The following is a 25,073-nucleotide window of genomic DNA, read 5'->3' on the forward strand; positions in this document are numbered from 1 at the left end:
ATAAACACAATTGATTAATAGGTTGATTGATTGTTGGGTAGGGACTGTCTCTATATGTTGCCAACTAGTACTTCCCAAGTGCTTAGTACAGTGCTCTGCACACAGTAAGCGCTCAATAAATGCAGTTGAATGAATAAATGAATTAATTGATTGGGCATTTGCCTCAGAAGCTGCAGGTTGGGGCAGCCGGGGCAGCTGGCTTGGGGCTGGGTCGTGCAGTTGGTTGTATCTGTCCTTACCATAAGGAGCAGCGATCGGAGACAGCAGCTCCATCAGGGAAGGGATGGGGGCTTATGACTGATTAGGTACCCCCATGCTATCTCTATACCAGAAGAGTCGTCCACCCCTTGTTTTGGAAGGTTGTGGTTTCTTCTTCCATACATCCCCTATCCACCCCATCCCTCCCATGACTTCCTCCACAACCCCGGGCCACCAATCACCCACTCTCATCTTGGGTGTTTAACCTGCAGGTTTGCAAGATGAAATGGCAACCTCCTTTCTGCAAAACCACAACCTTTGCAGGGCCGTTGTGGGGCATAGGGGAGGTGGCGGATAGGGGAGGCTCGGTCCAAAGTAGAGCATGAAGCTGGGCATGGCTGGAAGCGGGAGCAGGGGCGACCCCTCCAGAGAACCATCCCATCTCCTGACTTTCCTTTCCCTTGGTTTGGCCGAGACCTGGCAGACTTTCACGCTGGGCAGGGGCAGGGGCAGTGGCAGTGGGGACAGAGTGGCTTCCTCCCATTCTCCTGTCCTGGCTGCCTAATGAAACACCCGGAGCCTTGAAGTCCCCCACCCTCCACTCCCCCACCCACACACTGAGAACTGAGCACACACACAGAACCCCCAAATGGGCAGGTCAGCGCCGCCGCAGAATCCTGTCGTAAAACACTGAGGGGGAACTGCTCCCGAGAAGCCGCTCCGGCCCTGCCAGTAATTACTGCTCATGGTGCTTTGATTGCTCCATTCCAATTAATTAAACCCGGCAGTGACCCAAATTATGATTCCTTGCCTTGTACGGTGCCGTATTTTTAACCTTAACTGTCTGGCCTGTGTTTAGATTTCAGATCTGGGCAGAAGTGTCACCCGGGGAGAATGAGTGGTGTTGAACCGAACCCTGTGGATGACAAACCCTGTAATTAGAAACTGTAGTGTCCCCGAGACCGGTCTTTAAAGCTGTCAGAAGCCAAGAGCCAGTCATTTGATACAAGACTATCATTACTGCACTGAACCTATTAGCTGCAGGTAAATAACATATTATAGTGGGGACAGAAAGTAGGCAGGTTGGGGAATTCGCTGGCTCTTAATTAGGACCAGAGGTGCAAAAGATGGATGATTTACCCTTCTAATTCCCTTCATTAGAAGGAAGTTTCAGGGTTTGGGGCAGCCTGGGGAGGGTACAGACTGCTGATCCAGCAGAGCCCACTAGCCTCCCCAGGCTTGGCATTCCCTACATTCCCTCCCGCCTCCCCTCCTCCTCCCGTGTTCGGTTCCTGTCCTTGTCTCAGGTCTCCCCCTGTGCCTGCCATGGTTGAGGGGGCCGGTTAGGCCCACAGCAGGTGTTGAGAAGTCGGGAGGCGGGGAGGACGGGAAGGAAGGAAGCCCCGGTGGTGGGGATGGCCTTCCCCGCAGGGTAGAAGGTTCGGGCTGTGCCAGGTCCTTCTTCCGGGGGAAGCTCTCGGAGCCCAAGCTGCCAGTGCAGCTGCCGATGCCCTGCTGGACTGAGCACTTTGATGTCCTTCCTGTTTGGCTGGCAGCAGTGATGGTGGCAAGAGACAGCTGTGCTCCTGCAGGCTCCTTTCCCCTCCACTCTTGCTTTTTGTGACCTCAGGGACAACCACCTCTTCATCTCGGTCACTTCTTCTCCCAGCCGGCCTACCTGCCCCCAAACCCCATCCTCGAGTGTATCCCCACGAAATGCTGTAGACCCTGGCCCACTGCTTTCGTTGGGCAGGCGCAGGGGACTGGGAGGTGCAGTGGGGCCTAGTGGAAAGAGCACGGGTCCAGGAGTCAGGAGATCTGGATTCTAATCCCAGCTCTGCCAACTTGGGCAAGTCACTTCACTTCTCTGGGCTTCCATTTCCTCATCTGTATAATGGGGATGAAAGAAATACCTTTCCTTCTGCCCTTTTAAACCGTAAGCCCCATGTGGAACAGGGACTCTGTCTGACCCGATTATCTTGTATCAGTACTGGGCGCACAGTAAGTGCTTAACAAACACCATTTTTCAAAAAGGTGCCCCCTGCTCCCTTCCAGCTTTGCCAAAGCCACTGCACCCATCAGCCCACCGCCGCCATGCTATTCTGGTTTCTGTTTCCCAGCCTCCAGCCCTGTCCAAGCCTAATCATTCCTCCATCTCAGTCTTGCTCTCCACCCACTCCCGTGCCCCCTCCATCTTCCAATTATTCTGCAATTACCTTCAACATCTGTACCCAAAAGCAGAATCCCCACTTCGCTGCCATCTCAGTCTAGCAGGCCCAGGGAAACAAACATCTAAACCAGAAATCACTCACTAACTCACTTGACATTCAAACCCAGGTCTGTAAGGCCAGTGAGTTGCACTACTGATGAGAGTGGTGACACGCACAGCCCAGTAACTTGGGAAAAGGCCTCTGATTCTCCCCAGGTTCCTCATGACCCCAGGACCCCAGATCGTCCCCCCCCTCCTCAAACAATCAATCAATCAATCGTATTTATTGAGTGCTTACTGTGTGCAGAGCACTGTACTAAGCACTTGGGAAGTACAAGTTGGCAACATAGAGAGACAGTCCTTACCCAGCAGTGGGCTCACAGTCTAAAAGGGGGAGACAGAGAACAAAACCAAACATACTAACAAAATAAAATAAATAGAATAGATACGTACAAGTAAAATAAATAGAGTAATAAATATGTACAAACATATATACATATATACAGGTGCTGTGGGGAAGGGAAGGAGATAAGATGGGGGGATGGAGAGGGGGACGAGAGGGAGAGGAAGGAAGGGGCTCAGTCTGGGAAGGCCTCCTGGAGGAGGTGAGCTCTCAGTAGGGCCTTGAAGGGAGGAAGAGAGCTAGCTTGGCGGATGGGCAGAGGGAGGGCATTCCAGGCCCGGGGGATGACGTGGGCCGGGGGTCGATGGCGGGACAGGTGAAAATGAGGCACGGTGAGGAGTTTAGCGGCAGAGGAGCGGAGGGTGCGGGTTGGGCTGTAGAAGAAGACAAGAAGACTTGCTTCCATCTGGTGTCCATTCATAAGCACAGGGACCACAGTTCTAAGCCCTAGACACTTGGGATCAAGGTCACCCTTGCCCCTCCGAGTCCCAGGGAAGGGGAGCAAACATAGCCGATATTTACATCGGCCAGAAGTGCTTCTGCAGCTGGGTCCTGGGGAGGCTGCCAGAGCAGGCACAGGGCAGTGGGGGCCAGGACACCAGCTGCTCTGCTCTGCTGTCTTCCTTGATGTTGCTCCTCTCTGACAGGAAGAGAGATCATTTCCTGCCACTTGGGCATTTGTAGTGCAGATGCCAGGCTGCTGAGGGGTGCTGCCAACATGAAAAGGAGTCCCCACCCCAAACCTTCCCATCCTCTTCCCCACCCCCAGCCTGCTCTCTCCTCCCTTACCTGTGCCCATCTATATGGAAATAGGCAGCACCCCTGCCTCTCCGCTCTGTGTACATCGGATGGGGTGGGGAATCGCGAGGTGGTCCCTGTGGGGTTCTTCTGGAGTCTGCTCTACTGACTCCTTCCTGCGTGTCCTCCCTCGACTATGCATTGGCCCAGAATCCAGCTGTGCTCAGTGGGTTGGGATAGAAGCTGATGAGTACTCCGATGGGTGCTAGTAAAGAGAATAGAAATGATCTACTTTCCCCAGCCTTTGTTCCCCTTTCTCCTTCCCAATCCCCTTCAGACAATTGCCTACATTGCCCTGAGCTCACCAGGCAGAGAGGGACTGCTAAGGCCTGGATATTCTGGACTCATCAGCTAGTGAACCCCTTAGATTCTTTGGCCATTGAGAAGGCTGTGTACATTCCTCCTGAACATGGGAACGAAAAGGCAGGGGTGCCAGACCAATTCCTTGCTGTCTTTTCCTGCTATCCTTCATCACTCACCTTTGAGTTCTTCCAGAGTAGCAAGCTGGCCAGGGAGAATATGAGCATCTATAATCTAATAATAATAATAATAGTAGTAGTAGTAGTAGTAGTAGTAGTAGTAGTAGTAGTAGTAGTAGTGGTAGTAGTAGTAGTAGTAGTAGTACTACTAATGGTAGTGGTACTGATAAGCAGTTGAAAGATACAACTGAAGCACAAGGTGTGTTGCCTGCCCACAAGGAGCTTATCCTCTAATGGGGCTTAAAAACAATGAATAGGAGCATATGTACGCAAATGCTGAGGGTGGCCAAAAATAAATAAATCTGTAAGTGCAAGAGACGACTGAAAGGTGGAAGAATCAGGATGCTGATAATTAGGCAAGGAAGGCTTTTAGAAGAGGTGTAATATTCAGAAAGCTTTGATATTAGGCTTTGGACAAGAGTTTTGCTCAAAATAGAGAATGAGTCCTCTAGCAGTGCCGCTCTACTTCTGTACTACTGACTGTTGCTCCTGGCTCTCAGTTTGTATCGTGGTTAAGAATAGGCTGGGCTAGAGAAAATTTAGTGGGTGGAAAGATGTTTGTCACAGTCTTGCAAATAATACCAAACAGAAGCCAGCCCACGGACAGCTCTATCAGCCTGCTCTCTCCCAAAGAGGACTAGATAGTAAAAGAGATGGTTAGTTTTCTTGATCATTTATCCGAAGGAATGGTTTAAGAGTTGGTAGTTTTGAATGTGTTTCTCAGATTGGTAGGGGAGGAGCAGTAGTTGTTTGGACCTACCAGTACCCACCTTATTGATGCAAACCTGTCCGGGAGTCCCCTCCATCAATGCCACAAAGGTTCTGAAGCAGGTGTGAGCACATACAGTCCCGAACCGATGGACAATACACCTGATTCAGATTGGCTGCTCCTTCTCCCTGCCCCCCATCCTGCCTCAAACCTACGATATCCATCATGCTACAGACTCCCTCACATCACACAGTTGTGAGTGGACCTACCACACACACACACACACAAACACACACACGCACATGCGCGCGCGCACACACACACACACACAGATTCAATCAATTGTCCCCCTCTCTCTTTTTCTCTCTCTCCCCAGTCTTAGATTGTGATCCTCCCCCAGAGGGCAGGGACCATGTCTAATTCCCACATATGTATTCTCTCCCAGTATTTAGTACAGGGCTCAGCAAACAGTAATCGCTTTTAATAAATGCTATTATTAAATTCCTGGCCTAGTGAAAAAAGTATGGTCCAGGGAGTCAAAGGACCTGGGTTCTAATTCATTCATTCATTCAGTTGTATTTACTGAGCGCTTATTGTGTGTAGAGCACTGTACTAAGAACTTGGGAGATTACAATATAACAATAAACAGGCACGTTCCCTGTCCACAGTGAGTTTGTCTTATCTCGTCTCCTGCACCACTTGCCTGCTGTTTGATTTTGGACAAGCCACTTAGCTTCTCTGTGCCTCAGTTTCCTCATCTGTAGAATGAGGATTCAATATGTGGTCTCTCTCCTACTTAGAGTGGGAGCCCCATTGAGGAGTTTATTATCTTCTACCTACCCCAGTTCTTAGTAGAGTGCTTGACACATTGTGAGCACTTAACAAATACCACAGTTCTCATTAGTACTACCAGTCCATAATTTCCTTTCAGGCAGAAGCTTACCATTTTAGCTTTGCTCCATCTTCCTCTTCCTCTAGCTGGTCAGAGGATTCCACATGAATTTCCCTAAACGCTTTAGCTTGAAATCAATACAGGGGCCCCTCCCCCAGCCCCTTGGTTTCTAGTTCTTTTCCTCCTGCAACGGTATCTGTGGGAACAATTGATGGCTCTAAGAGTGGGAATGGCATAAATCTGTGGCTGCCACAGTTTTTAAAGTGCTTGTCTTGGTGACATATTTGGTTGGTTTGGATGTCTGGAGAGGAAATCAATCACCTGGCTTCCTCCTTGCACACCACCCTCTGAACTGTTTTAATTTGCCAGTCTGTGGGTTTTGTATACAAGTATTCATCTATATTTGTGTCAGAAGGGATTACTTTTCGTCTTCCTGTGTCCGCTAATAAATCCCTCTGTATATCTCTCTATTCAGCATTCTGCTTATTTGGTATCCGGTTTGGAAACTCAGTATGGGTGGAGCTTTTCTTCTTTTCATTTTCTTTCTTTTATGCACAAAGATAGAGTCCCTCATCTTCCTTCTGCCCACGGCCTTTAGAGAAGAGCCCCCAGCGGGCCTAAGGGCGTGTCCTGGTCCTGAGGCACAGAGTCCCAGTCCTCTCCTCCAAACAGCCATGATCTTGGGATGGGGATGGGCAGACAAAGAATTTCTCAGGGTCCTATTTTGGAATCGTGGTTAGCCTCCTTGGGAGACAGCCATTAAAAGGGATTAGCTTTTTCAGGTTACAGTTACAATTATGGGTTATTTCCCAGCCTGCTTCCTGTGTCTTGAACCACTCGCAGCCAGAAACGAGTTTGATGAGGGAGTGGGGGAGTGGGAGAATGGGTTTGCGTGTGATAACACTTGAGTCCTTTCTCGGGAAGCTCTGGCCCGGTAGGCTGGCGGCCCAATAGGGATGAGGTTTGGAATATGATTGGAATTGGAAATCCTGCCCTGCAGAATCCCAAGGAGTTTATTCAGGGGTCCCAATTACTGCCACTGAAATGCAGCTTCCTCTTGTGTGAGACACACCAGTGGTGTAATTGCTATAGCTCCACCATGATCCCACCACGATCCCCACTGCCGCCGCTCCAAGACAGCAGTCAGCCAGCGTGGGAAAGGGAAGAAAACTCCTGTATGTGACTCTCCCTTCTGGTGCCTCTCTAGCTCCCTGCCAGATAATTCAGCTGCGCTATTTGGGGTTCATTCTTCAGGTTTTGGGGTGTACATTTAGGCCTGCAAATTTGTACTGGCAGAAGGCCGTAATTGAAATAGAAAAAACAACAGAGGAGCGCAGCATGGGGTGGATGATCACAGTGCTGGAGTTAGAGCTTGGTATACTCTACTGGATTTGGGGACTATTTTCTAAAACCTTTTTTTTTTAAATTAAAAAAATGGTATATGTTAAGCACTTATTATGTACCAAGCACTGGGGTAGATACAAACTAATCAGGTTGGAAGCAGTCCATGGTCCCACTTGGAGCTTACAGTCTTAATCTTCATTTTGCAGGTGAGTTAAGTGAGTTTCTAAAGGTCACACAGCAATCAAGTGGCAGAGTCGTGATTAGAACCCAGGTCTTCTGATTCCCAGGCCCATGCTCTTTCTACTAGGCCAAACTGCTTCTCAATGACAATTGAACCAAGGTTTTCCTACCAACAGCTGCCCCATCTCCAAGAGGGGTAGTCATCTGTCTGGTAATGATAATAATAATATTTATTAAGCACTAACTGTGTGCTGAGCACTAGGTTAGATACAAGAGAATCAGATCAGATAAAGTCCCAGTCCCAGGACTCACAGTCCAAAAGGGAGGAAGAACAGGTATTTTATCTTTTATAAATGAGGACAATGAAGCACAGAGAAGTTAAGTGACTTGCCCAAGGTCAAGTGGTGGAACCAGGAATAGAATCCAGGTCTCCTGACTCCAAATCCCGTGCACTTTCCGTTAGACCACTGTACTCTGGGAGTCTAGGATAGAGAGTCTTGGGAAGGTCATGGATATTGTTGCGGCCATTCATCACCCTTGATTCTCGTGAGTAGGGTGTTCATTTATTTGGTTTTCAGGTGGTCTGGCCCCTTCCCAGTGTGGATGCAGTGTCACAGGGTACCTTTATAAAAGTCTGCTATTTCTATTTGAAGGGATCAGTCTGCCCAAGGCTCAAATCCTGTAGCTGAGTTCCATGGCTCAGAAGCGGCATTCATGTTCATGTGGACCTGGGAAGGGAACGAAAGGGCTCTGGAGTAAATGTGGGCCTGAGAGAGAGCTAGTTCCCCCCCTACCTAGAGAACACTCTAGGTTCAGGCAAGCTAACTTCCACCAAACAGTGCTTATGACATCACCACATCCCGCTGTCTGCCTCAAGTCATGCGTTTTTTATGGTATTTGTTAAGCCCTTACAATGTGCTGATCGCTGTATTAAGGGGTGGGTAAGATACAGTACAATCAGGTTGGACACAGTCCATGTCCCACATGGGGCTCACAGTCTTAATCCCCTTTTTACAGATGAGGTAACTGAGGCCCAGAGAAATTAAGTGACTTGACCAAGTGCGTACAGAAGACCCCTGCTGGAGTTGGAATTAGAACCCAGGTCCTTCTGACTCCCAGGCCTGTGCTCTATCCACTAGGCCACACTGATTCTCACTACATTTGACGGAAGAGCTGTCTCCAGGCCCCGTAAAACCTCGAGTCAAGGAAGTGTGGGGAGGGGTACCCGACTTGTGAACCTGGAGAGGAGACTGGTTTTTTTGGACAGCTCTTGGAGCACAGGGGGTCAACTGCTGGGGCTGGAACCCAGGGTAGCAGGGTGCCTGGGGCTGGAGCCAGAACGCAGGCTAAGTACCTGGATTCCAATCCCGGCCCGACCACTTGTCTGCTGTGTGATCTTAGGCAAGTCACTTGACTTTTCTGTGCTTTGGTTACTTCATCTGTAAAATGGGGATGAAGACTGTGAGCCCCTTGTGAGACGGGAACTGTGTCCAACCTGTTTAGCTTGTATCGATCCCAGCACTTAGTACAGTTCCTGGAACTTAGTAAGCGCTTAACAAATATATAAAAAAAAAACAAACCCCAGGGTAACGAAGGTTCCTGGACCTTGGGGCCGGAACCCAGGTTAGCGAGGTACCTGGGGCTGACGGCCTCTAGAGAGTTTCTCTGGGAATCGCAAGGCTCTGCTGTAGAACCATTTCCTGCAGTGTCTCCTGGGGCCCGTTTAGTGATAGAGGGGAAGAGATTTCTCAGCCCAACAGGTTGGGTGGGGGGTTTGCGGGAATGCGTTATCATTGGCCTTAGGAGGTGAGCACTTAGACCAAAGGCAAAAAAAATCTCAGCCAGTCACCCCAACCAACACTGACAAGCCATGGGGCTCCTGGCCCTCCCTGCCGCCTTTTCTGCTGCCCTCCCTGCTACCTTCCCTTACACCCTTGCCACCAGCTGCACAATCGCAGGCCCGAGCGCCTTTGCAGCCTCATTAAACCATCATTAGCGGGAATAAATAAGCATGTTCACTCCCTCCCATCCCCGCACCCCCCCGCCACCCTGCCCCCTGGTTGTGGAGACCCGGCCTGCAGTTGTGTAGCCTTGTAGTATTTTGATTGTCGATCTGCACACCACCCCCCGCCACCCCACTCCCCTCCTCCCCTTCTGATCTTTCTGTCCCCTGCAGACGGTTTCCCTGACAGAGGCTGACAAGAGCCATTTCCAAGATGGATTGATTCAATTTAGCACAAATTTTTGCTGGATTTGGTGACGTACGGCTCCCCTGTTGGAGCTGCATTGAATGTGACTCCGGAGTGCTGGGGGTTTATTAGAGCCTGCATGGGCCCAGGACCAGTTCAGGCAGGCAACAGCTAATCAGGTTGGGTCTGCCGGGCACAAGCTGAGGGGACCTTAACTCACCATACCTGAGCCTCCATTCTAGGTTCTTTTCTCTTTTCTTCTCTCCCCAGTGCCCCCGCCCCAGTCCCCTTCTGCTCCCCTTTCTCCCATTCTCCAGTAATAAGGATGGCCGAGGCAGAATATTCCACAGGCCCCGAAATGGAAGTGCTTGATGAGACAGCTTTTCATTACACTCCAGGGGCTGAATTTCAATTTTATTCCCAGCAGCGAAGTTTTGCTGCCGCCGTGGACATCACTCCAGGAGAATCTGAGCGAAGGACCTCTTGTCTCCGGGCTGATAAATCCTTAATGCGGAGGCAATTCCAAGCAGCAGCTATTGCAGTCTACCCTCTTGCACACCCCCTCCATGCCTGCAGCCCCAAAACAGAAATTGAGACCTAGGAGGGAGAGGTTGGTGCGTAGATCTGTGTTACCCATGACCAGTGTGTACCCAGCAAGCGCCATCCAGGTCTCTGGGGCTGAGCCATCTGAGGGGCCATGCCAGGGCTGGGGTTGGTCCAGGGACCCTGCATTCTTCTGGAGTTCATGGGAGGTCTTAGAGATTCAAAGACATTGCTGTAGAGAAGGCTGGGAATTACTGACTTGGCTGGGATTGTGTAGTGTAATCTCAGGGAAGGGAAGGGGGATCAGCCATCATGTGGGCCACATACTCAAGTCAGGGAAACCCAGTGCTCGGAGCCTAAGGGGAGGAGCTGGGGGGTGGCGGGGGGGCATAGTGGCTGGGCGGTCTCGGCACATTCAAATGTCCCAGGGGGCTGCTGGCAGGAAGACGGCCAGTGAGTCGCTAGTGCAGAGGTTCCCAAGCTGGGCCTGAGTGGGGAGAGGCATCCCTCATTTCTTGAAAAGCCCAAGCTCCCAATATTTCATAGCAATGGACACTTGTCAGGAACTTTGTAAACCTTTAGGATAAAAACTAACAGGAACTGGTTAGCAGCTATCAGTTCGGAATCCAGTCAGTCAGCAACCATTGTGTTGGCCCCATAGTGTCCAAGTGGGCTTGGGTCTGGGCAGGTGATGGGACTCTGTGACCACCCACTCCCTCCTGATTCATTTGAGGGTCTGCCTGATGGACAGCTCCAGGTGTGCTGGGGCCCTGGCAGTAGGGTCAGAGAAGAGTCGCTGCCTGAACTCTGGGATCATCCCAGAGGAACTCGTTGCTGGTAAGGAAGCAGGAAGGACAGGGGATGGGGCCCCGAAAACACATTTGCCCAATGTGCCACAGGTATGGCAGGGATGATGTGTATTGTCTGGCTGGGTATGGGTGGAGCGTAATAAGGAGCCCCTTCAGCACTCCTAAGGACCAGGGGCATGGGGGAGGAAGCTGGCCCTGGAGCCAGAAACAGCCACCCCTGTGTGCCAGGGGAAAGATCCTGCCCTCTCTGGGCATTCATTCATTCAGTCGTATTTATTGAGTGCTTACTGTGTGCAGAGTACTGTACTAAGCACTTGGGAAGTACAAATCGGCAACATATAGAGATGGTCTGTACCCAACAACGGGCTCACAGTCTAGAACGGGGGAGACAGACAAAAAAAACCAAGTAGATAGGTGTCAATACCATCAGAATAAATAGAATTATATACACATCATTAATAAAATATAGTAAATATATACAAATAAAATAAATAGAGTAATAAATATTTACAAATATGTACAAGTGCTGTGGGGAGGGGAAGGAGGTAGGACAGGGGGGCGATGGGGAGGGGAGGAGGAGGAGAGGAAAAAGGGGGGTCTCAGGGAAGGCCTCCTGGAGGAGGTGAGCTCTCAGAAGGGCTTTGAAGGGAGGAAGAGAGCTAGTTTGGCAGATGTGTGGAGGGACGGCATTCCAGGCCACAGGAAGGATGTGGGCCACAGTGAGGAGGTTAACGGCAGAGGAGCAGAGTGTATGGGCTGGGCTGTAGAAGGAGAGAAGGGCAGGTCCAGGGGACAGGCCAGGAAGGGGAATGGGCACAGGACACCATTGTCATGAGTTGCCCAGGACCTGCCCTTCCCTGGCTAAGTACTTCACGGATGTCAAGGTTCTGAGAAAGCCCCTGGAGTGGAAGGATGGTCCATCTTGGGGCCAAGGCCAAAGCAGGAACGCTGTCTATTCATCGAACCAAGTGTCCATGGATGTCTAGAGCAGTCGCCACCAAATGTGACTCTCCCAATAATGATAATAATAATAATAATTGTGGTGTTTGTTAAGTGCTTACTATGTGCCAGACACTGTTCAAGCACTGGGGTAGAAACAAGATAATGGGGTTGGACACCATTCCTGGTCCCACTTAGGGCTCACAGTCTTAATCCCCATTTTACAGATGAGGGAACTGAGGCACAGAGAAGTGAAGTGACTTGCCTAAGGACACACAGCAGGCAAGTGACAGAGCCAGTATTAGAACCCAGGTCCTTCAGACTTCCAGACCTATGCTCTATCCACTAGGCCACGTCACCGGGACAAGTCTGCCCTGGGAAGATTACACTCACAAGAGGAATTTCCACTCAAACCCACCCCACCCCCAAATGGGCTTCGGCCCATTTCCGATGCAGGCCGGGGGCCCCTGAAGTTAAGTCCCCCGCCCCCTGCCCCAACCCTGCCTTGATCATATCTGGGCAGGAGCAGCCCCTGGGGACCTGGCCTGGTCAGAGCTCATCAGTGAGTTTAATTATGCCATGGAAGATGACTCCCCAAATAATAATAATATAATAATGGCATTTATTAAGCGCTTACTATGTGCAAATAACAATAATAATAATAATAATAATAATAATAATTGGCATTTGTTAAGTGCTTACTATGTGCAAAGCACTGTTCTAAGCGCTGGGGAGGGTACAGGGTGATCAGGTTGTCCCACGGGGGGCTCACAGTCTTAATCCCCATTTTACAGGTGAGGGAACTGAGGCCCAGAGAAGTGAAGTGACTTGCCCAAGATCACACAGCAGACATGTGGCGGAGTCGGGATTTGAACCCACGACCTCTGACTCCAAAGCCCGGGCTCTTTCTACTGAACCACGCTGCTTCTCTAAGTGCAAAGCACTGTTCTAAGCGCTAGGGAGGTTACAAGGTGATCAGGTTGTCCCACGGGGGGCTCACAGTCTTAATCCCCATTTTACAGACGAGGTAACTGAGGCACAGAGAAGTGAAGTGACTTGCCCAAAGTCACACAGCTGACAATTGGTGGGGTTGGGATTTGAACCCATGACCTCTGACTCCAAAGCCCGGGCTCTTTCCACTGAGCCACCAGTGGCATCAGGCCCTTGCCTCTCAACAGAGAAGTGACTAAGCAGCAGGAGACATGGGCAACCAGGGGAGGGAGCCCAGGTCTCCAGAGCCCTAACTGTCCACCCATGAGTGCTTTGTCTCCAGGGAAGCCAGACTCCAGCTGCAAGACCAGGGACTGAGTTGGCAGCGAAGGGACCAACCTGAGAAAATAAAAAATCTGAGGCTTCTGCCTTGTTACCCCCTGCGAGGAGGGGTGTGCTGATGTGGTGGGTGGGGGCAGGGGGAGCAGAGGGGAGAGAAGAGGGTGCTGGGAAGCTGCAGAGGGTTTTCTGGGGCCTGGGGGCGGCTGCCCTGGCTCTCCATTAGCAGCAGGAGACCTTCCTGACTTGAGTTCCTCCCACTGCAAATTACCTAGCCCAGTGCTTTCTTGTTCCTAGCATTCTCAAAATCAGCAGTGTGGCTGTGTGGTTGAAACTCTTAGCTTCAAAGTGCCAATGTGCTAATCCAACCCCCTCCCAGTTATTTTTCGGGGATGTTTTTGATATGTGTGCTGTTTTCTTCTCTCTCTTTTGAGGCAAATGGCTGATTGATTGCTTTTCATCTCTCACTTTGAGTAGCTGTAAGAGCTACTTTATATAAACATCAATTACAGGCACGTAATAAATTAAGGGTCCCTTACACCGAACCCATTAGAGTCCACTCTGATATCAAAGCATTCACATCACACAGGGATTGGTGGGGGAGGGGGGAAATGTCTTATTAGCTTGGAGATTGTTAGCAGAGGCAGAACACTAATTTAATTGCACAAATGTGCCAGAGCGGCCAGGATGGGGAGACAGGGGCTGACTAAAGGGCTGGGGATCTTCTCCTCTTCCCAAACTCTGACATGGCAGGCCCCTGTAAATATAGGGTGGGCCAGGTCACCATTGGTAACTTACTCGCTGGCTTAGGAGAGGCCAGGAATGACTAGAAATTGGGAACCTGTTCTTGATCCCCCTTCTATCTCCCTGCTAATCTCACCTTTGATACTAGTCGTTTTCAGAATCAGAAGCTTCCTGGGTGGGCCACCTGTCTTGGAGTTTTATTGTACAGTGTTAGGTAGCTACCTCTGCTTTACCCATAGCACCACCCCCTCTCCCCTACACTTCTCTCTCCATCCTGAAACACTGAACTTCCCCAACCCCTCACCCAACTCGACTTCCTGCTACCCCCTCACACTTCCGAGTTCCAGCACCTTCCCCTTTGACTCCCATTTGTCATTTTAGATCCAGACCAGGGCGGAGATTGGGAAGGGGTTGCGTGGGTGGGTGGATGCTTAGGGTGGGGTGGGGGAAGATTAACGAGCTGTAGCGCATGGTTTCCTCCCTGTTGCTTAGCAAGATCCCTATGGGATGTTCTTATTAGGCAGTCTCAAGCTTCCATGCCTTCCTGAGTAGTCCATGACCACCTCCTAAACTGGGTTGCTGCAACAAACCTTCTGTCTCTGGGTAAAGCCAAGATGGCCCTTTCTCTCTCACTTCTCTACAGACACTCCCAGGGACTTGATCGTGCTGTGTGTGCCTCCTGCACATACATGTGTGCACACACACACACATACACACACATACACGCACCCTCTTTCTTGCCCTCACCCGCCTCCCCACACACACCTCATATCCATGGAATATGGATATGGGGGATTAAGGACGGTCCCTCTCACAACGCCAGCCTGTCTGGGTATATATGTATATACGTTTGTACATATTGTTTCTTTTAGACTGTGAGCCCACTGTTGGGTAGGGACTGTCTCTATGTGTTGCCAACTTGTACTTCCCAAGCGCTTAGTACAGTGCTCTGCACACAGTAAGTGCTCAATAAATACGATTGATGATGATGATGATGGAATTCATACACACAGAGATTTAACTTGCACACACACATCCCTCACACACAGACAACCTTACCCACGCCCAGGACTTTTATATTTTTCTAAATAATATATACAAATATGTAAATAATATATGTGTGTGTGTGTGTGTGTGTGTGTGTGTACATGTATATATCCCATTGTTCAGCAGGAAGAAGCACTGTTGCCAAAACCTGATAGAAAGACTTCTGGACTCCAGATTGAACCCCTGAGGACATAAATTCATCCAACACTCCTAACCCCCTCCCCCCAGGCTGTTGTATGTTCTCCCCCTCTCTTGTCCTGTTCCCCCCCCCACCCCCACCCCGCCCCACCACCTCTTTCACTCCCACTCCTAGTGAAACCCAGAGGCTGGGGGACTTTGTGGGTGAGCTGTCCACACAGTCCCAAGGGACTCAACATGAACGTTAGCAGATCTGATCCCACCTCCCCCTTCCCTCCTCCAGTGTCCTTGTCCATCCACAAACCTAGAATATCTTAACCACCCCAGTTGGTGTGGCATCTCCCTCACCTCCCACTACCTGGGGGGGCGGGGGGGTTGACCACAGCAGGAGAGCTCAAGGGACCCTTGGGTCGAACCTACGCTAGGTCTTGCTGAGTTGCCTTGCTCAGTCAGTCCTGCCAAGAGCCCCAGAGTGTGGAGAGCAAGGGACCTGGGTCTGGGGACCCAGATCCCAGCTTTAGCAGCCGAGGGGCAGGAGTCACTGGGGGAATTGATGTGGGAGGTGTTCTGGAGGGGTGTGGGGAGGCAGGTGGAGATGATGTGGGCAGTGTCCTCTGGTGGGGAGCTGGGAGGATGATGTGGGCGGTATCTCTCTCCGGGGAGAGTCCTGGGACAGCTTGCCGGGCCCTGCTCTGCATAGCTTCCCCTCCACGATTACAGCTCACTCTATTGATGACCCAGAATTGATGTTTCACAACAGGCATTCCAGCTTTCTTAAATCATATTTTCCTTTGAAATGCAGCAGGGCCCTCTCCCCCAGCTGCCTCCTGGAGACCCATGGTGGGGGGGGGGGGGGAGCGGGAGTGACAGAGAGAGAGAGAGAAAGAGAGAGAGAAACTGCAGCTCCTAGTCACCCTCCCCACAACAGAGAGCTCACAGCAGGCAGGCCTGGACAGTTTCAACTAGCTGTTGACTCCTGCTTCTTTATGGGGTTAAGTACAGTGAAGGCGGTTGTTAAAAAAACAACTGTTCTTTTTAGCCTGTGACCCTGCGGGTCACCCCGAGATTGAGCTGGCCTTTTTTTGGAGGTAGTAGGCAGGGAGACAGGGAGGGGAATACGGCAAGGCATCCAAATGGCAGCTCAGAGCTCAGGGCTGTTGGGGTTCATGGGTTTTGTTGTTCTTGTGATGAGCGATTTTTTGCTGTGTGAGAGGAGTGGTTGTAAGGGTGGAGGGAGGAGAGAGGGAGCTCCTGGCTAGGGGCAAGAGGAAGCAAGGATGGGCTGGAGAGGACGCTCCCTCAATTGGCCACAGAGTTCCTTAGCAGTCATCCAAGGCAGCAGCATGGGAACTGGGAAGAGGGGCTGGCCTCAGGCACTTGGATATTGGGGAGGAAGATGGAGAGAGTGGGAGAGGGGGAAGAGGAGGTGACTGTCTTTGATGGCTCCAGTCCACTTTTGAGACTCTTCCGGTCATTATGGGGAGGTGGGCACATATTCAATATTTTCTTTTCTTTCCAAATCTCGGACATGTGGAGGCCAAGGGAGGATGACAAGCTCCCCTGGAGAGCCCAGCACCCCCTCGAAGCCTAGCTAGTCTTGCCTAGCAGCCAGCAGACACCACTGAAGGGTGAAAGAGGACTCTCCAGTGAGTCCTGTGGAAAGATCAGAATCAGAGGACCTGGGTTCAAATCCCACCTTGCCATTTGCCTGCTGTATGACTGTGGGCAAGCCACTCTTCTTCTCTGTGTCTCAGTTTCTTCATCTGTAAAATAGGGATTAAATACCTGTTTTCCCTCCTCTTTACACTGTAAATCTCATGAGATAGAGGGATTGCCTGTCTGATTATCTTGTATCTATCCCAGTGCTTGGCACAGAGTAAGCACTTAATAAATACTATTATTAGCTCATTGTAGGCATGGACTGTTTCTACCAACTCTGTTATATTGTTATATTTTATTCTCCAAGTGCTTAATTGCACTGCTCTGCACAGAATAAGCACTCGATAAATGTGATTTATTGATTGATTATTAATAATAAAAATAACGATAATACTTGAACAGTGGTTAAACGTCTGTTGTTCTTATTATTATATTTGTTAAGTGTTTATTACCTGTCAAGCACTGTTTGATAATTTTGTAATTTCAGAAGTATAGTAGGCTGGGGTAGATACAAGTTAACCAGGTCAGACACAATGCCTGTCCCACATGGGGCTCACAGCCTTAAGTAGAGGGCAGAACAGGTATTGAATTCCTGTTTAACAGATGAGGAAACAGAGGCACAGAGAAGTTAAGTGACTTGCCCAAGGTCACACATCAAGCAATTGGCAGAGCTGGAAGTAGAACCCAGGTCCTCTGACATTCCCCTCAGGCCACACTGGAGAGTCCCCTCCCATCCCTCAATAGTGTCTGTGGCTGTTCTCCCTCCATCAGTCAATCAATCCTACGAACGGTAACCTCATGTGGAACGAGGGACCAAATCGGACCCTGATTATGTTGTTTCTACCTCAGTGCGTAGTAGAGTGCTTGGCACATAGTAAGCATTTAACAAGTACCACAATTATTAATTATCATTACTGTTGTCTCACACATGTACTCCCCCACCCCCAGGAATCCCGCAGCCCCGCTGCTGAGCCCTTAAGCTTGTGTTTTTTCCTGATTGTGTGTCTCGAGCTCAGGATGACCCCGCCGGCCAGCTGGGCCTCCCCTCCCTTGGCAAATCCAGTCTAATGCTCTCGGGATTGGCAGGGCTGCTGCAGGTCGCTGCAGGCTCTTAGCCGAGGGAGGCAGCGAGCGGTGCGGGGGAAGGAGATGGGATCAAATCCTCAGTCAGGGAGACACAGAAGGACAGAGACATAGGTTTCCCAAGGGATATGGGTGCCCTGAGGATTGGGGGCCAGTGGACCAGCCAGCCGGCCATCTGGCCATCAAGAAGTGTCTTCCCAACCCCTTGTCAGAAGACTGTGCAGTCCTGTGGGCATCCCCTGTAAAACTTTCAATTCAGCACCCCTGGCTGGGATGGGCTGGCCTCCCTCGCTGCTCCAGAGAGCAGGATTCTTGGCGGATTCCGCCTGGCTGTGAGATTAGAAGAGCAGAAAGACATGTAGACTTGTACCATGCCTGTCATCCCAAGCCCCACTAGCAGATCAAATGTTTGGCCTCGTCCACTTTGAGAGGTTCTCTTGGAAATAATATGCACAGGGCAGTCAGTTCACGGAGTAACATTCTTAGCATGGGAGGAGGACCTTCTGGCTCTCCAGCTGAGCCCGCGGCTAGCTCCACAGGTTCCCGAGGGGGGCTCCGCCCCCTTCATCCTGCCCTCCCAACCCCTACCCCCATCATTTCCTTCAGCCTAGGCCCCCTTCTGGGACAGTGCTTTCCAAGGCTGGAATGACAGGAAATACGCAGGGTGAGGAGGAGAAAGGGGAGTCTTGGCTAGCCGGTAATAAGAATAATGGTTGTATTGAGTAAGTGTTTACTATGTACTAAGCACTGTGCTAAGTGCAGATAGGACACATTTGCGGCCTCACATGGGGCTCAGGATCAAAGGGAAAGGGAGAATGGGTATTTAATCCCCATTTCACAGAGGAGGAAACTGAAGCACAGAGCAGTGTAGTGATTTTACCAAAGTCACGTACAGCAAACAAGTGTCAGAGCATTAGTGATGGCATTAGTTAAGCGCTTAGTAGGTGTCAAGTGCTCTACCCACTAGGTCTCGCTGCTTTTCTGCTTCCCAGATAAATGTTCCTTCACCCAGGGCCACACTAGACAGAACGGTTCCACGGCCTAGCGGTCCGCAAACTCAAATGTGGCTCAGTTTGGTGGAGACCGGGATTGTCTCTTTGAGTCAGGAGAATCCTGAGAAGTGAACTACATGGGTCAGCCCACCTCCGAAGCAGTGACATCTCACCGGATGCTTCATTTGGGACCAAGCTAAGGGAAGGACTGAGGGAGGATGGGGCAGGAGCTGGAGGCTGGGCAGAAGTCAGGGGGGCAGGACCCGTGCTGCCCTTGGTCCCTCGAAGAGTCTCACCAACAGATTGATTCCAGCAGAGAGGCTTCTGAGACCTCCCAAGGAGAGCTCCCAGGAAGGGTAGGGTACGCCATTTTTGGCTGGAGGGGCAGACCAGTCCAGTGTGGGCAGTGTTCTCCAAGGTGCCGGACTGGCCTGGAACAGCCTTTTGCCTGTGGGACCAGAAACAAATGGCCCTAGGAGGGTGGGCTCTGTGTATACACATGGGGCCCTGAAGCAGCACTCTCTGAGTGTGGCACTGCAAGGAAGAGGAAGGTGGGGAAAAGCCACCTGTCAACAAATCACAAAATTCAGAGAATGGGGGGGAGTGACAGAATCGTCCTTGTCGGTCGGTGCTTTGGGGTTTGGAAGGTCTGAATCCTCACCGGGGAGCTAAATCTGCACCTCCTCCGCAAGAGCAAGTGGGCGGCTTCCTCTGCGTACATGTACAAGCATGGCTTCCAGCTGCACGGTTCGGCAGGGAGTGGGGGAGCAGGCAGAGGGTGGCCGCAGCCCCTCTAAAGTCAGGACACCCCTAAAGTCCGGTTACCTGCAGTCAGCTCTTCCTGGAGTCTTCCCCCCCACACCTGTCCTCCAATTTGATTTTGCTCTTCTAGGGTGGTTTTATCTACCCAGCAAAGAATCTTGGAGTCGGTCATTTCATTTCTGGTCTTCTGAGAGTGACATTTACATATTAATATTTTCTAAGGGAGCCAGTGCATTGCGGTGCAAGTGTCTGCATTGTGGTTGCACATAATGTAAGTGAGATAAAGCACACAGCTCTGCTATGAATAACTGCAAATGAAAACCCATGTGGCCATAAAAGCCTTCACATTTGCCCTGTCAGCATGTGGTACATCGGCTAAACAACTGATTTAGCTTTCTTTTTTTTTTCCAAGGTTTATCTCCACTTACAGAGGACATGCTCTTTGTGAGCTGCCTGTCGCTTTCTGCTCCGTTTCCTTGTCACTTCCTGTTGGCGTCCCCTATTCAGGCACCAGGAGTGATGCTTGGTGCCTCAAACTCCCTGACAGACACTATTAGCTTCTAGTTCAGCACATCTAGCTATTGGAGCTATTTATCTCTCCTTTGCAGGGAGCGGGTATCGTGTTACCCGCCTGGACCTTGCCACCCCTGTCACTGGTGAGATTTCATGATGGGATCCTGGGTTGTTTCCGAGATGGGAGCCTGGCAGGAAAGTAATGAGTCTCTCTCTGCCCCTGCTCCTGCACAGTTGCTAAAGCTGGTTGTAATAATAATTGTGGTATTTGTTAAGTCATTACTATGTGCCAAGCACTGTACTAAATGCAGGGTTAGATACAAGATAATCAGGTCCCATATGGAACTCCCAGTCTAAGTAGGAGGAAGAACGGGTATTAAATCCCCATTTTGTAGATGAGGGAACTGAGGCACAGAGAAATTGAGTGACTTGCCCAAGGTCGCCCAGCAGGTACATGGCAGAGCCAAGATTAAAATCCAGGTCCTCTGATTCCCAGATCCAGGCTCTTTCCACAAGACCATGCTGCTTTAGAGAAGCAGCATGGCTCAGTGGATAGAGCCCGGGATTTGGAGTCAGAGGTCAAGGGTTCAAATCCCAGCTCTAGCAATTGTCAGCTGTGTGACTTTGGGCAAGTCTGGGCATCAGTTACCTCATCTGTAAAATGGGGATGAAGACTGTGAGCCCCCCGTGGAACAACCTGATCACCTTGTAACCTCCCCAGCGCTTAGAACAGTGCTTTGCACATTGTAAGTGCTTAATAAATGCCATTATTATTATTATTATTATTATTATTATTATTATTATTATTATGCCTGGTGGTTGTGGAGAAATGTGCAAGGGAACTTGGGAGGTGAGGGTCACGGAAGCTGACAGACAAAGATGGACCCACAGAGTCATTGATCGGTGCTACTGGGGCTAATATTGATCAGTGTTATTGGGACTGGGGGTCCCTCCTTCTTGCTTTTAAGCTGCAGGCTGGCTGATGCCAGGACACCCAACTCCCCCTTCCCAGTGCCTGCCACCCAGCTGGGCGGTGGTGGGAGTGGGGAGGAGAGAGAGTGTGTCCTCTGAAGGACCAGGCTCAGACTTGCCCTGTCTGGCCCCCATCCATCTCTGAGTTCTAGGCTCTGTGTAAGGTGGATAGCACCTGGGGTTGAGGATCCCTGCTTTGGCACTAGTAGCAGTAGCCTTTATTAACCACTTACCCAGTTGTTGTTGTTTTTTTAAAGGTATTTGTTAAGCACTTACTATGTGCCAGGCACTATACTAAGCCCAGGGATAGATACAACCTAATCAGGTTGGACTCAGTCCATGTCCTACATGGAGCTCATAGTCTTAATCCCCATTTTGCAGATGAGGTAACTGAAGTATAGAGAAGTTAAGTGACTTGCCCAAGGTCACACAGCTGACAAGGGGCAGAGCTGGGATTAGAACCTAGGTCCTTCTGACTCCCGGGCCCATGCTGTATCCACTAGGCCAAGCTGCTTTTGTGTGGAGCACTATACTAAGTGTTGGGAAGAAGATGCTGGTGGGAATTAGACCCAGTCATCCAGTCTTCTGAATCCTGGGAGAGACTTGGAATTTGTCAAGGGAGCCAAAAAGCAAAGATCGGCCGCCCCCACCTTCCCGAGCCCAGGAAATGACATTTCCTTCCTCTAGAGAAGACGTCTCGCTGGTACAGTGACAGGAAATGCCCCCTGACTCCACAGCCTTCCTCTCCTTTTCAGTTGTTTTCCCACTAGGCCGCTGGCCAAAGTCCCGCATCCTTTTTCTTCCTCTTATATCGTGCCAGGGAATATGGGTGTCTGAGACAAGGCAGAAGAGGACCCTTCTAGGGAGGGGAGGGGACAAGGGCAGGGGCAGCCCCCAGACCTGGGTTTTCAGGACTGTGGATTCAGTTCTCTGTCAGCTTTGCAGGGACTTGGCTGGAGGACTGGTCTGACAGCATCTGTGACTGGGAGGCCCCGGGCTGGTGTGTCCTGGGAAAAGAGCCACTTTCTGGAGATCTGATAGGATGGAGCTGATTGTCTTCATCAGGTGCTGCTGCTCTGGCTGAGTTAATGAATCAGGTAAATATTGCTGCTAGTAGGGTCCTTTGACAACCACCCCAGCCACCCCAATAATAATAATGATGATGGCATTTATTAAGAGCTTACTATGTGCAAAGCACTGTTCTAAGCGCTGGGGAGGTTACAAGGTGATCAGGTTGTCCCACGGGGGGCTCACAGTCTTAATCCCCATTTTACAGATGAGGTAACTGAGGCTCAGAGAAGTTAAGTGACTAGCCCAAGGTCACACAGCAGACATGTGGGGGAGCCGGGATTGGAACCCATGAACTCTGACTCCAAAGCCTGGGCTCTTTCCACTGAGCCATGCTGCCAATCTCTTGTGCCCAAAGGGTCAGATCCCTGGGTGAGGTAGACACCTCCGCAGGAGAGCCGCCTCCACTTTCTTCTTGAGGGGGTGCATGGGGGAAGGTGAGTTCAGCTCCAGCCCATAAATTTCCCTTGCCAGTGTTGAAACCTCTTTGCCAGTTATCCAAGCAGGAGACCAGTTGGTCACCGAGACCAGTCTCCATGCGCAGATCAGTGCCTGCTTCTAACTGATTTAGAGAACTCCAGCTCAACTCCGCGGTGTGCTATGGAGCGTTTAGTTTCATAGAATGATGTTTTCTGAACTGTGACCTGCTTAAAGGTCTCTGGTGTTGCTCACTGCCCCCAACCTCTCGCCTGCTGTCTCCCTGGCTCTGTGAGTCATCCTTGTGAGTACTGGAGTTTCGGGGGGAGGGGCGCAAAGAGAAGAGGTGGGGGAGAAGAAATAGTGAAGAGAAAAATGAAGAATAGTTAACCTTGAGAAGAACAATGGTGTTCTAAATAGCCTATGTGACAAGCAGCATGGTCTAGTGAAAACAGCATGGGCCCGGGGTCAGAGAAGCAGGGTTCTAATCTCAGCTCTGCTACTTCTCCACTGTGTGACCTTGGGCAAGTTACTTAATAATAATAAATAATAATAATGATAGCATTTATTAAGCGCTTACTATGTGCAAAGCACTGTTCTAAGCGCTGGGGAGGTTACAAGGTGATCAGGTTGTCCCAATGGGGCTCACAGTCTTAATCCCCATTTTACAGATGAGGGAACTGAGGCCGAGAGAAGTGAAGTGACTTGCCCAGAGTCACACAGCTGACAAGTGGCGGAGCTGGGATATGAACCCACAACCTCTGACTCCAAAGCCCGGGCTCTTTTCCGCTGAGCCACGCTGCTTCTCATCTCTGTCTTAACATCTCTGTGCCTTAGTTCCATCATCTGCAAAATGGGAATTCAATAATTGACCTGCTTCCTACTTAGACTGTGAGCCCCATTTAGGACCTGATTATCTTAGTACAGTGCTTGGTATACAGTAAGCACTTCACAAATACCACAGTTATTACTTTCTGGCAGGGGATGCACACCTATTCCATTCACCTGATATGGTTTGTGGGGGGTGATCTCTCATGGAGACCATGGCCATGGAGCCAGTATTCCAGGGCAGGCGGTCACAGTCTGTCAGACAAGGCTGGAGCTAAAAGCATGTAGGGCATTTTTCAAATGGGTGAAAAGCATTGGTTCATTCATTCAGTCGTATTTACTGAGTGCTTGCTTTGTGCAGAGCACTGTACTAAGCGCTTGGAACATACAGTTCAGTAACAAATCTTCAGAGGAGAAGGCTGCCATCCATACCTTCCCTCCGCATGCACTCCCTCCCCCTTCACTCTTCCCATCTTCAAAACCCTACTCAAATCATATCTCCTCCAGGAAGCCTTCCTTGAGTCACCTCTCATTTCCCCATCCTGTTCTGTTTCCCTTCCCCACTTGGGTCTGTTCCCCTTAAGCACTTTGATACTCTCCCACCCCTAGACCCACAGCATTTAACTTGCATATCCATATACTCTGCTCCTTCCCTTACTTGTAATGTATTTTAATGTCCATCTCCCCAGCTAGATTGTAAGCTCCTTGAGGGCAGGGATCATGTCCACTGACCCTAATTATACTCTTCCAAGTGCTTATCCTCCACAGGATAAGTGCCCAGTAAATATCACTATGGACAATGGTTGATGGGAATGAGGGGCCGGGATTGGCCCTAAGAAATAAACAGTTTGGCAACTGTGTCTAGCAAATGGAGAGTTCTCAGACCCAGCCTCAGGGGCAGGAGAGTTGGTTGCTAGGGGCTTCTCAGACCAGCCAGAGTGGTAACCATGAGGACGGAGCCAGCAGTGGCTCTCTGCCCAGAGTGATGTGATCAGGTTAATTCATTGATCTGATTTGAAATTGTAACTGGATTCCCTCTCAGGCCATTTCAGAGACAGAATGCTCTCTAAATGCTGAGAAGTTTTCTGTGGTTCAACCAAAGGAAGGACCCTGAGGGTGCAAAGGAGCAGTGGGGCTTAGTGGAAAGAGCACACGCCTGGGAGTCAGAGGACCTGGGTTCTAACCTTGGCTCTGCCACTTTCTTGCTGTGGGATCTTGGGCAAGTCACTGAACTTCTCTGGACCTTGGTTTCCTCATCTGTAAAATGGGGATTCAATACCTGTTCTCCCTTTTACTTAGACTGTGATCCCCATACGGGCTGGGGACTGTGTCGGGTGGGATTATCTTGAATCTATCCCAGCTCTTGGCACATAGTAAGCCCTTAAAAAATGCTACAATTATTATTATTTAAGGGGCTATGTTGTCTTTGACCTGGCCAGGCCCAGCAGGAAGGCCTTTTCAAACTTGCAGGGTTGGGATGCCCAGACCCTGAAACTCCATTTATCTCTCAGAATCAGGATGGGCTTGATCTAGGGAGGGGCCAAGGAGGAGCCAGGCTGGATCAGGTTGGACCTGAAAGTCTAGCCTGAGCCTGGCTAAGTTGCCGGTTCTATTCCCCTCCCCAAAGGAAATCTAGCTGGAAACACGTGACCCACCTATCACAGCCAGAAAACACGTCAAGTGGGACCAAAATGGTACAGGCCAAGCATGCCCAGTGCTCTGGGCCCAGGCGAGAAACTTTCTGGACTCCAAAACAGGGAGAGACAGTGGGAGTGTCAAAGAGCAGAGTCAAAAATGAACGCTTTATTAGTCAGTTGTATTTATTGAGCATTTACTTTGTGCAGGCAATGTACTAAGCACTTGGGAAAGTACAATACAACAATAAACAA

At 50.3% G+C, this 25,073-nt stretch overlaps 1 protein-coding gene across 1 annotated transcript in view; it reads left to right on the forward strand.

Moving 5' to 3' along the window:
• Nucleotides 1-25,073, forward strand: part of GSE1 (Gse1 coiled-coil protein) — a 574,350-nt gene that overhangs the window by 379,411 nt on the left and 169,866 nt on the right. The gene's annotated exons all lie outside the window — the stretch shown is intronic.

Source organism: Tachyglossus aculeatus, chromosome 11, assembly GCF_015852505.1.
Source record: "Tachyglossus aculeatus isolate mTacAcu1 chromosome 11, mTacAcu1.pri, whole genome shotgun sequence".
In the NCBI taxonomy this organism is placed as follows: Eukaryota; Metazoa; Chordata; class Mammalia; order Monotremata; family Tachyglossidae; genus Tachyglossus; species Tachyglossus aculeatus.